Below are 13,112 nucleotides of genomic sequence, written 5' to 3'. Positions count from 1 at the left end.
GAGAATACTATGTGCAGCTTTGGTCTCCTGTTCTGAGGAAGGATGTTCTTGCTGTCAGGGAGTGTGGTGAAGGTTTATCAGGCTGATTTCAGGGATTGAAGGACTGACTTATGAGGAGAGATTGATGAGGTTAGGATAGTTTTTGCTGGAGTTCAGATGAATAAGGGGAGGATCTCATAGAGACTTATAAAATGGAACAGGACTAGACAGGGCAGATGCAGGGATAATATTCCTGATGTTAGGTATGTCCAGAACAAGGGGTCACAGTCTGAGGATTTGGCGTAAACCATTTAGGATGGAGATGAGGAGACATTTTTTCACCCAAAGAATGGTGAGCCTGAAGAATTCATTACCACAGAGAGTAGTTGATGTCTAAACATTGAATGTATTCAAGAAGCAGCTAGATATTGCACTTGGGGCGAATGGGATCAAAGGTTATGGGGAGAAAACAGGATTAGGTTAGATTCCCTACTGTGTGGAAACAGGCCCTTCAGCCCAACAAGTCCACACTGATCCTCTGAAGAGTAACCCACCCAGACCCATTTCTCTCTGATTTATACATCTAACACTATGGGCACTTTAGCATGGCTGATTCACCTAACCTGCACATCTTTGGACCATGGGAGGAAACAGGGGTGCCCAGAGAAAACCTACACTGACACGGGGAGAATGTGCAAACTCCACAGATGGTCACCCGAGGCTAGAATCAAACCTGGGTCCCTGTCGCTGTGAAGCAGCAGTGGTAACCACTGAGCCACCATGCTGCCCATTGATTTGGATAATCAGCAATGACTGTGATGAATGATGGAGCAGGCTCGAAGGGCTGAATGGTTTCCTCATGCTCCTATCTTCTAAATTTCTATGTAGGTTCTAAATCATTTTAGGATAGATCTAATTGGATTATGTACAGTGCGTATTCTGAATTGTTTTATTAGTGGATTGAGTTGATGAAGCTCTCAAAAGATAAGTTGAAATTACATTTTTAAAAAGATTAAATTATCCTTGGGCTCCACAAAAATAATTTGGACTGCTGCTGCATCAGGTTCCCCTTCCGAGTGAAGCAGGAAAGACCTGCCTGTTCATAACAAAGTTGGGACTATGTTTACAGAAGAGTCAGAGAGGAAACTGGATTGGGCAAGCACGATGATTTTCACTATGTATTAGTAAATCTTTTATGGTGAGGCATGTTACAGGGATTGGTGCAGGGTTTTAATTTTTGATTATTTGCTTCTTACCTGAAAAATAGTTGGTAAATGACATCAATATGTGAGTGGTGGGCACTATTATATCCTTATAGTCTGAAAGAATTAGTACTAAAGAGTGCCTGGGCATCATCCGTTATAATGATATATAGATCTGGTAGGAGACTAGCTTAGGACCTAGAAGGAGTATGACCTAACATCTAGGCCTATCTCAGATTCTGCAATAATGTCTGTCATATCAGTGTAGATTATACTTAGTTGCTAACATGCAATAAACAACATAGAGTCATAGAAATTTACAGCATGGAAACAGACCCTTTTGGTCCATGCCAACCAGAAATCCCAACCTAATCTAGACCCACTTGCCAGAACCTGACCCATATCCCTCCAATCCCTTTCTACTCATATACCCATCCAAATGCCTTTTAAATGTTGCAACTGTACTAGCTTCCACCACTTCCTCTGGCAGCTCATTCCATACGTGCACCATCCTCTGTGTGAAAAAGTTGCCCCTTAGGTCTCTTTTATACCTTGCAATCATATAGCCATTATCAATTGTTGTAAAGAACAATTTAATTCATTAATTTTTTTTATGGAAGGAAATCTGTCAAACTTATCTGACCTATATGTAATTTCGGACCCACAGCAATGTGGCTGACTCTGGGAAATAAATGCTGCCTCGACCAATGCTGACAACATCACATGAAATAATAATAGAAGTGTAAGTAGAAACTGTCTGAAGTCTTCCAGTCTAACTCAGATTTAGAGGCTTTTTTCAGGGGATGCTAGCAAACAGGAATTACCTATTGCAGTTCAAACCTTTGGGGCAATTAGCGTAGAGTTAATGCATTGGGATTCCTGTGGGGTCCTGACACACATTTTGATGTGTATATCTGATCTCTTACTATCTAGAGATTGGAAGGTGTGAGCCAATAAACAGACATAGTTTCAAAACTATGGTGTCTGTGGTATTTTCTGGAATGACTTAATGGTAAGGTCCTCGGTAGTGTTGTTGAACAAAGAGACCTTGGAGTGCAGGTTTCATAGCTCCTTGAAAGTGGAGTCACAGTGAAGAAGGCGTTTGGTATACTTTCCCTTATTAGTCAGAGTATTGAGTACAAGAGTTGGGGGCTCATGTTGCAGCTGTACAGGACATTGGTTAGGCCACTGTTGGAATATTGCATGCAATTCTGGTCTCCTTCCTATCGGAAAGATGTTGTGAAACTCGAAACGGTTCAGAAAAGATTTATAAGGATGTTGCCAAGGTTGGAGGATTTGACATAAAGGGAGAGGGTGAACAGGCTGGGGCTGTTTTCCCTGGAGCGTCAGAGGCTGAGGGATGACCTTATAGAGATTTACAAAATTATGAGGGGCATGGATAGGATAAATAGACAAAGTCTTTTCCCTTGGGTTGGAGAGCCCAGAACTCGAGGGCATAGGTTTAGGAAGAGAGGAGAAAGATATAAAAGAGACCTAAGGAGCAACTTTTTCATGCAGAGCGTGGTACGTGTATGGAATAAGCTGCCAGAGGAAGTGGTGGAGGCCGGTACAATTGCAACATTTAAGAGGCATTTGGATGGGTATATGAATAGGAAGGGTTTGGAGGGATATGGGCCAGGTGCTGGCAGATGGGACTAGATTAGGTTGGGCATGGACGAATTGGACCGAAGGGTCTGTTTCCATGCTGTACATCTCTATGCCTTTATGACTCTGTGACCACTCCTGCTTTGTGCTGATTGTTACCTCGACCAGTGTGTCACTAGGTACGGGCTGCTGTCTTGGGTCTATTGACTGATTATTCATAAAGGATACTCCATTGTACAGTATCTGTAGAAGAGACACTGATCTTAGATAACAAGATGGTTTATGGCATGACAACGCTAAGTACAGCTATGTTGGGTCAGGCATAATTACGAGGTTCACAGGGAGCTGGCAGAGATACATCTGCTGTCTCTGGCAGCTAACGTAGAACCCCTTATCTTCATATACACACTGTGTTATAACGGTTGGATGAATGGAGCCAGCGTAAAATGAACATTAATCCCTTCCAATCACAATCTTAAAAAGTAATGCCTTATGATCAGGGACAACTGATAATTTGCTCCCCTATTTCAGTATGGCAATACAATCTCCTCATGAATTGAATTGGACAGGATATCTTTCACGTATGTCCTTGGGCTTCTCAGATATTTTTGGTGGTTGACTGAGAATGGGAGGGTGAAACGTAGTACAACTCATTAACTTGGGTGCTGACAGCTAGTAAACAAGTGTTGCCAGTTTCATTTTCGGTCATTTAACTGAGTTGGGTTTCTGAAAATATTTTCTAAAAATGTCAATTTGATATGTCCTATTTAAGTATCCATACTTCTAAAATGTGCAGTCTCACAAAACTATTTTGCTGATCCACAAATAGAGTCTGCTATGAAAGAATTTCATGAGCGTAATAGGAGTTAAATGTGACAAAATCCCTGGATTCTAATTTATTTGTTTTTAATCTGACATTGCAAAACAAAATCAAGTAATTTCAGTTGATAATTTGTTTATCAAAAAAAAAATCGTGGCCAATGGAAAGCTGAAGACAAGAATTCATCAGTTAAACCAAGTCATGAGGATGGGAATGATATGGAATGCAATGATGTGGAAATTGGTTTTAATAATAATCTGAAAACTAGAAAAGACTCTGCTGATCAGCCCAAACCCATGACTGCTTTGAATAAAAAAGGAACGACACCAGCTATCAACGCTGTAAGAAAAACTTGCTCCTTTTTCAATGAGATGAAAGGAAAGCTGTCTGTTGAAGAGTGCCCCTGAACATTAGCAAAGAAAATACTTTCATAGTTTGTTTAATCATGGCTGACTGCAAGGTTATGAAACAGGTATTTTCATAACTATTGCACAATCAGATTTATTCTACTCAGTGAATGTACACTAATTGCAGAGACAAATGTCCCAGGTAGCTTTAGTTTAATTACAGAAATATAATCTTGGACCAGCAGGTTTGAAGTGTGGCTAAGATTTGAGGCAAGATGCTCAGAATTGATTGGCATCCACGAAGTATAACTCAGAAAGCATTCAATGTGATTCGCACACGAGGCAAGGGGAGAAATAAAATCAGACTAATATATATTAAAAAAATTAGGAAATTAGTAAAGAAACATAGCAATATAAAATATAAAGGCAGGAATAGGTTATTCAGCCTTGCAAGCATGCTCTGCTTCAATATGATCATGGCTCATTCTCTAACTCAATATCCTGTTTTGGTTTTCTCCCCATACTATTTTATTTCTTTTGCCCTGATAACTAAAACTAACTCCTCTTGAAAATATTCAATATTTTGGCCAGAACCATTTTCTGTGGAAGAGAATTCCACACACTCGCCACATTCTGAGTAAAAGGAGAAAGTGAGAACTGCAGGTGCTGGAGATCAGAGTTAAAAAGTGTGGCACTGGAAAAGCCCAGTAGGTCAGGCAGCATCCATGGAGCAGGAGAGTTGACATTTCAGGCATAAGCTCCAAAAGTAAAGACATTTCTCCTTATCTCAGCCCTAAATGGCCTATCCATAACCTTAAACTATTACTCTTGATTATAGAATCGTAGAGTCATAGAGATGTACAGCACGGAAACAAACCCTTTGGTCCAACTTATCCATGTCGACCAGATAACCCAAACCAGTCTTGTCCCACCTACCAGCAACCGGTCCATATCCCTCCAAACCCTTCCTATTCATATACCCATCCAAATGCCTTTTAAATCGTTGCAATTGTACTAGCCTCCACCACTTCCTCTGGCAGCTCATTCCACACATGCACCCCCTCTGCATGAAAACGTTGCCCCTTGGGTCTCATTTATATCTTTCCTCTCTCACCCTAACCCTATGCCTTCTAGTTCTGGATTCCCCGACCCCAGGGAAAAGACTTTGTCCATTTACCCTATCCATGCTCTTAATGATTTTATAAACCTCTATGAGGTCACCCCTCAGCCTCCGATGCTCCTGGGAAAACAGCCTCAGCCTGTTCAGCCTCTCACATCCTCCAACCCTGGCAACATACTTATAAATCTGTTCTGAACCTTTCAAGTGTCACAACATTTTTCTGGTACGGAGGAGACTAGAATTGCACGCAATATTCCAACAGTGGCCTAACTAATGTCCTGTACAGCCGTAACATGACCTCCCAACTCCTGTACTCAATACTCTGACCAATAAAGGAAAGCATACTAAACACTTTCTTCGTTGTTGGTATTGGGAATGCTGGATGACTAAAGAAATTGAGGGCTTGGTTAAGAAGGAAGCATATGTAAGATATAGACAGGATAGATCAAATGAATCCTTGGAAGAGTATAACGGCAGTAGGAGTATACTTAAGAGGGAAATCAGGAGGGCAAAAAGTGAACATGAGATAGCTTCGGCAAATAGAATTAAGGAGAATTCCAAGGGTTTTTACAAATACATTAAAAACAAAAGGGTATCTAGGGAGAGAATAGAGCCCCGAGCTGAAAATGTGTTGCTGGTTAAAGCACAGCAGGTCAGGCAGCATCCAAGGAACAGGAAATTCGACGTTTCGGGCCACAGCCCTTTATCAGGAAACGTCGGCTCTGGCCTGAAACGTCGAATTTCCTGTTCCTTGGATGCTGCCTGACCTGCTGTGCTTTAACCAGCAACACATTTTCAGCTCTGATATCCAGCATCTGTAGACCTCACTTTTTACTCAGAGAATAGAGCCCCTACAAGATCAGCAAGGTGGCCTTTGTGTGGAGCTGCAGAAAATGGTGGAGATACTAAGCAAGTATTTTGCATCAGTATTTACTGTGGAAAAGAATATGGAAGATATAGACAGAAGGGAAATAGATGGTGACACCTTGCAAAATGTCCATATAACAGAGGAGGAAGTGCTGGATGTCTTGAAACACGCAAAGGTGGATAAATTCCCAGGACCTGATCAGGTGTATCCTAGTGCTCTGTGGGAAGGTAAAGAAGTGGAATAGCTGGTAGATAGGATAGTGAAGAAGGTGTTTGGTGTGCTTTATTTTATTGGTCAGAGTATTGAGTACAGGAGCGGGAGGTCATGTTGCGGCTGTACGGGACTTTGGTTAAGCCACTGTTGGAATATTGCATGCAATTCCGGTCTCCTTACTGTTGGAAAGATGTTGTGAAACTTGAAAGTATTCAGAAAAGATTTACAAGAATGTTGCCAAGGTTGGAGGATTTGGGCTACAGGGAGAGGCTGAACAGGCTGGGGCTGTTTTCTCTGGAGCGTTGGAGGCTGAGGGGTGACCTTACAGAGATTTACAAAATTCTGAGGGGCATAGATAGGGTAAATAGACAAAGTCTTTTCTCTGTGGTTGGAGAGTCCAGAACTAGAGTGCATAGGTTTAGGGTGAGAGGGGAAAGATATAAAAGAGACCTATAGGGCAATGTTTTTCACACAGGGGTGGTATGTGTATGGAATGAGCTGCCAGAGGATGTGGTGGAGGCTAGTACAATTGCCACATTTAGGAGACATTTGGATGGGTATATGAATAGGAAGAGTTTGGAGGAATATGGGCCAGGTGCTGGCAGGTGGGACTAGATTGGGTTGGGATATCTGGTCAGCATGGACAGGTTGGAGCAAAGGGTCTGTTTCCATGCTGTACATCTCTATGACTCTATGACTCTACTTTCAAGGAGCTATGAACCTGCACTCCAAGGTCTCTTTGTTCACCAACACTCCCTAGGACCTTACCATTAAGTGTATAAGTCCTGCTAAGATTTGCTTACCCAAAATGCAGAGCCTTGCATTTATCAAATTAAACTCCATCTGCCACTTCTCAGCCCATTGGCCCATCTGATCAAGATCCTATTGTAATCTGAGGTAACTTTCATCACTGTCCACTACACCTCCTATTTTGGTGTCATCAGCAAACTTGCTATCTATACCTCTTATGCTCACATACAAATCATTTATATAATGACAAAAAACAGTGGAGCCAGCACCGATCCTTGTGGCACTCCATTGGTCACAGGCCTCCAATCTGAAAAACAACCCTGCACTACCACCCGCTGTCTTCTACCTTTGAGCCAGTTCTGTATCCAAATGGCGAGTTATCCCTGTATTCCATGAGATCTAACCTTGCTAACCAGTTTCCCATGAGAAACCTTGTCGAATGCCTAACTGAAGTCCATACAGATCACATCTACTGCTCTGCCATCATCAATTCTCTTTGTTACTTCTTCAGAAAACACAATCAAGTTTGCGAGACATGATTTCCCATGCACAAAGCCAAGTTGACTATCCCTAATCAGTTCTTGCCTTTTCAGATACAGTACATGTATGTCCTGTCCCTCAGGATTCCCTCCAACAACTTTCTGGATCAGTGGTGCCGGAAGAGCACAGCAGAACTGCTGTGCTCTTCCGGAACCACTGATCCAGAATCTGGTTTCCAGCATCTGCAGTCATTGTTTTTCCCTCCAACAACTTGCCCATCACTTATAGCAGGCTCACCAGTCTATAGTTCCCTGGATTGTTCTTACCACCGTTCTTAATCTGTGGCACCACGTTAGCCAACCCTCAGTCTTTTGGCACCCCACCTGTGACTATCGATGATGCAAATATCCCAGTAAGAGGCTCAATAATCACTTCCCTAGCTTCCCACAGAGATCTGGGGTACACCTGATCAGGTCCTAGGGAGTTATACACTTTTCTGCATTTCAAAACATCCAGCACTTCCTCCTCTGCAATATGGACATTTTTCAAGATGTCACCATCTATTTCCCTACATTTTATATCTTCCATGTTCTTTTCCACAGTAAATACCAATGCAAAATACTAATTTAGTATCTCCCCCATCTCCTGCACCTCCACACAAAAGCTGCCTTATTGATCTTTGAGGGGCCCTATTCTCTCCCTAGTTACCCTTTTGTCCTTAATGCACTTGTAAAAGCCCTTTGGATTCTCCTTAATTCTATTTGCCAAAGCTATCTCAAGTCCCCTTTTTGCCCTCCTGACTTCCCTCTTAAGTATACTCCTACTACATTTATACTCTTCTAAGGATTCACTTGATCAATCCTGTCTATACCTGACATATGCTTCCTTCTTTTTCTTGATCAAACCCTCAATTTCTTTAGTCATCCAGCATTCTCTATATCAACCAGCTTTTCCTTTCACTCTAACAGATATGTACTGTCTCTGGATTCTTGTTATTTCATTTCTGAAGGCTTCCCATTTTCCAGCCGTCCATTTACCTGTGAACATTTAGCCCCAATCCGCTTTTGAAACTCCTTGCCTAATACTGTCAAAATTGGCCTTTCTCCAATTTAGAAATTCAACTTTTAGATCTGGGCTATCTTTATACATCACTACAGAGGAACCTCGATTATCCGAATATCAATTGTCCGAATATTGGATTATCTGAATGTCCTGATAGAAACGTTATGTCAAAGAGGTGTTTCAACCCTGACTGTGTCTTTTGTTTGCAGGTACAATGATTAAAAATGAACTCAGCTCACTGAAATACTGCCAAGAACAATCCTGGACAGTCCAGGCACCATCTCTAAATGATTGACCTGCTGCCTCCTCTCTCTGTACCCCCACACTTTCCCTGGGGTTCTATACAGGGTGAACCCTAAACCCCTCTTTCCCTGATAGTTTCTCCAACATTGTCCTGTACAGGGCAGATGTGCAACCTGTCAAAAAGTTTGTGTGTGTGTATGTCCGTGCACGTGTGAGCGCTATTTGGAGACTTACCCCACAAAGGCAGCTGAAGTCTTGTTGGTTTACAGTTCAGCTGCCCTGGATGGGGAACAGACTGGGTGGGGCGGAGGTGCGGGTGGATTGGAAAGGGAGCAGGGGCGCGGATGAAGGGGTCAGACAGTCGGTGGGGATGGAGGGGGGGGGGTGCAGGGTTGCGGGTTTGGGGACGGGTGGGGGGGGTTCTGTTGGGTGGGGTTGGGGTGGGCTAGGGGAGGGGTGGGAGCAGATAGAGTTGGGGCAGGCAGTGGGGCGTAGTGGGAGCGAACGGTGGTGGGGGGCTGGTAGCAGATGGGGGATGGGGTCTTGCTCATGATGTGCTTTTGCCTAATATCCTGAATGGGGAGCAGACTTCACAAAAAACTCCAATCCCCAGAGGAAATCAATTAACTGAATAATCAATTACTCGATTGAAATAGTGCTCGCCTATCTTGTTCGGATAATTGAGATTCATCTTTATTTTAAAACCAATGGTCGCTGGCCCCAAAGTGCTCCCCCACTGACACCTCAGTCACCTGCCTTGCCTTATTTTCCAAGAGTAAGTCAAGTTTTGCACCTTCTCTACAAGGTATGCCCATCTCCTGTATTCAATACTCTGACCAATAAAGAGAAGCATACCAAACACCATCTTCACTGTCCTACCTAAGTGCAACTCTACATTCAAAGAGCTATGGACCTGTACTCCAAGGTCTCTTTGTTCAGCAACACTCCCTAGGACCTTACCACTATGTGTATAAGTCCTGTTAAGATTTTGGGCGGCACGGTGGCACAGTGGTTAGCACTGCTGCCTCACAGCGCCTGAGACCCGGGTTCAATTCCCACCTCAGGCGACTGACTGTGTGGAGTTTGCATGTTCTCCCAGTGTCTGCGTGGGTTTCCTCCGGGTGCTCCGGTTTCCTCCCACAGTCCAAAGATGTGCGGGTCAGGTGAATTGGCCATGCTAAATTGCCCGTAGTGCTAGGTAAGGGGTAAATGTAGGGGTATGGGTGGGTTGCGCTTCGGCGGGTCGGTGTGGACTTGTGGGGCCGAAGGGCCTGATTCCACACTGTAAGTAATCTAATCTTAAAAAAATATGCTTTCTCAAAATGCAGCATCTTGCATTGATATAAATTAAAGTTCATATGCCACATGTCAGCCCATTGGCCCATCTGATCAAGATCCGATTGTAATCTGAGGTGACCTTCTTCGCTGTCCATTACACCTCCAATTTTTATGTCATCTGAAAACTTACTAATTCTTGGTCCTTGATAAGAAGCTCCACATTAATAATACATACTGTACTGAAAATTAAGGCGGGAGGCTGCTACTAAAATAGTCATGCAATCAAAAAGCATTCATTAATTCTGGTCTTCCTTTCATTGTTAGTTTAGCTTCAACAGTTCCTGAAAACTTTGATGCCTCAATGTAATGGACAATTTTGTTGACATGTTGATGCAAAAGTTTGTTGGCAAGTTAACCAATCACACGTTACTAAGTCAGGGGTCTTCAACAGATTTGACATCGTCAAATACCTCAGAGTAGAATATTTTACCAAATAAAAGGCTAACTGAGTTGTTTTCATTATCAAAAGCAAAGTAATTTCTGATATTAAAACTTCCATTTTAATCATGATGGTTTTTTTGTATTTAAAACGCAAAATGCTTTTGCGTTCTTATATGAGGAAACATATTTTGTTTTAAAACATGTAGACTGTATTTAATATGTTTGAATTTATTTAAATCTTTCCTTTCCTGAATATTGTTTCCAATTAACAGCAAAACCTAATTTATTTGGTCTAGAATAAGAAGGACGTATATGTTAGGTATAGACAGCAGAAATCGAGTGAGAAAACTTTAAACACAGTAGAAGTATACTTAAGAGGGATATTAGGACAGCAAAAAGGAGACATAAGTAGTTTTGGCAAATAGGGTAAGAGAATCCAAAGAGATTCTATAAATACATTAGCAACAATTAAACCTATTGGACTATAACCTGGTGTTGTGTGATTTTTAACTTAGCAACAAAAGGGTAATTATAGAGAGAATAGGGCCGCTTAAAGATCAGCAAGGCTGCCTATATATGGAACAGTAGGAAATGGGGGTATAGAATTGTGTTCAAATAACGGCTGTAATCAGTGAGTGGCAAAAATAGTCTCTTTTATCCAGGAATCACAGCACAAGTTTGAGGCTGCAATAGAATCTTGAAACAGAGTTCTTAACAAGGTCCCTTTTATACATGGTTCTTACATATATTAAAATTCCATTACTATGGTGTTACATTTTTTAATCTCCTAGCACACAAAGGCTTGAAGGGCTTTTGTCCTGGGAGACAGGAGACTGGATAAATCATGTGCTAAGTGCTGTCTGCTACTTCTGATGGGGCATCTGTCCAGTCTGCTTGCATAATTAGGAGGTGTTAGTCCTTTTGTCTTTTAAGCTAACAAATATTAGTTAAAATGCTAGGCCTATATGCTCTAAAAAAGTTAAAATTTGTACTCATTCTTAATAAAATAATAAAGGATATTAAATGGATTACTACATCTGGTATGAGATATTTATTTACTATTTTCTGGAATGAGTTTCATTCATTCATGGAAACGCTGTTTTGTCAGTTAGTTTCTTAAAGGGATAATGGCCCAGTTAAAAGATATTTAACAGCTACTTTATCTATTCAGGTCCAGGAAATGTTTGGTAAGGGCTGATTAATATTATAATGTTTCATGGAGACATGATGGGGATAGTATTGTTCTGCATGCTACACTTATTTAGAGGCAAACGCTGCTTGTAGTAGGGGCTGATAAAATGTGGAAATGCAGAAATAGGTTTAAAAGGGTTGTTTTTAAATTTGGATAGTAAAATATATTACAGAACCGCGGTTTTATGAATGAATGAGTGAATGAAACCATGTTACCGTAAATAACAGTTTAATAGAGGGTTATGAATGAATGAATGGGAACCCTGTATTAATGAATATAGCGAGCTGGGGAGTGAGTTATTAAAGATAACAATCTATAACACAATATCTCGTAACATAATATCTCACAGGGGCGATACTAAACAAGTATCTTGCATCAGTGTTTATCTGTGGAGGAGGATATGGAAGATAGAGAATGTAGGGAAATAAATAACGACATCTTGAAAATGTCTATATTACAGAGGAGAAAGTGCTGGACATCTGAAAACACATAAAGGTGGATAGATCCCGGGACCTGATTAGGTGTACCCCAGAATTCTGTGGGCAGCTGGGGAAATGATTGCTGGGTCCCTTGTTGTGATATTTGTATCATTGATGTGCTGGAAGGTTGGAGGTTGGCTAAAGTGGTGCCACTATTTTAAAAAGGTGACAAGGAAAAGCCAAGGAAATATAAACCGATGAGCCTGACGTCGGTGGGCAAGTTGGAGGGAATCCTGAGGGTCAAGATTTACATGTATTTGGAAAGGCAAGGACTGATCGGGGATCTGGATTAGTGGTGCTAGAAGAGCACAGCAGTTCAGGCAGTATCCGAGAAACACGTCAACATGACTTTGTGCTTGAGAAATCATGTCCCAAATGCCTGATGGAGTTTTTTGAAGAAATAACGAAGAGGATTGATGAAGGCGGAATAGTGGGCACGATCTGTATGGACTTCAGTAAGGTGTTCGATAAGATTCCCCATGGGAGACTGGTTAGCAAGGTTAGATTACATGGAATAGAGTGAGAGCTAGCTACTTGGATACAGAACTGGCTAGAAGGTAGAAGACAGAGGGTGGTGGTGGAAGGTTGCTTTACAGACTAGAGGATTGTGACTAGTGGAATGCCACAAGGATTGGTGCTGGGTCCTCTGCTTTTTGTCATTTATATAAACAATTTGGATGTGAGCATGGGAGGTTTGTTAGTAAATTTGAAGATGACACCAAAATTGGAGGTGTATTGGATAGTGACAAAGGGTACCTCAGAGTACAATGGGATCTTGATCAGATGGGCCAATGGGGTGAGGAGTGGCAGGTGGAGTTTAATTTAGATAAATGTGAGGTGCTGCATTTTGGAAAGGCAAATCAGGGCAGGGCATTTGCACTTAATGTAAGGTTCTAGAGCGTGTTGCTGAACAAAGGTACCTTGGAGTGCAGGTCCATAGTTCCTTGAAATTGGAGCCACAGGTAGGTAGGATAATTAACAAGGCCTTGCCTTTAATGGTCAGTGCATTGAGTATAGGAGTTGGGAGGTCATG

Source organism: Hemiscyllium ocellatum, chromosome 9, assembly GCF_020745735.1.
Source record: "Hemiscyllium ocellatum isolate sHemOce1 chromosome 9, sHemOce1.pat.X.cur, whole genome shotgun sequence".
Classification (NCBI taxonomy): Eukaryota; Metazoa; Chordata; class Chondrichthyes; order Orectolobiformes; family Hemiscylliidae; genus Hemiscyllium; species Hemiscyllium ocellatum.
Note: the sequence above shows the minus strand (reverse complement) of the source record.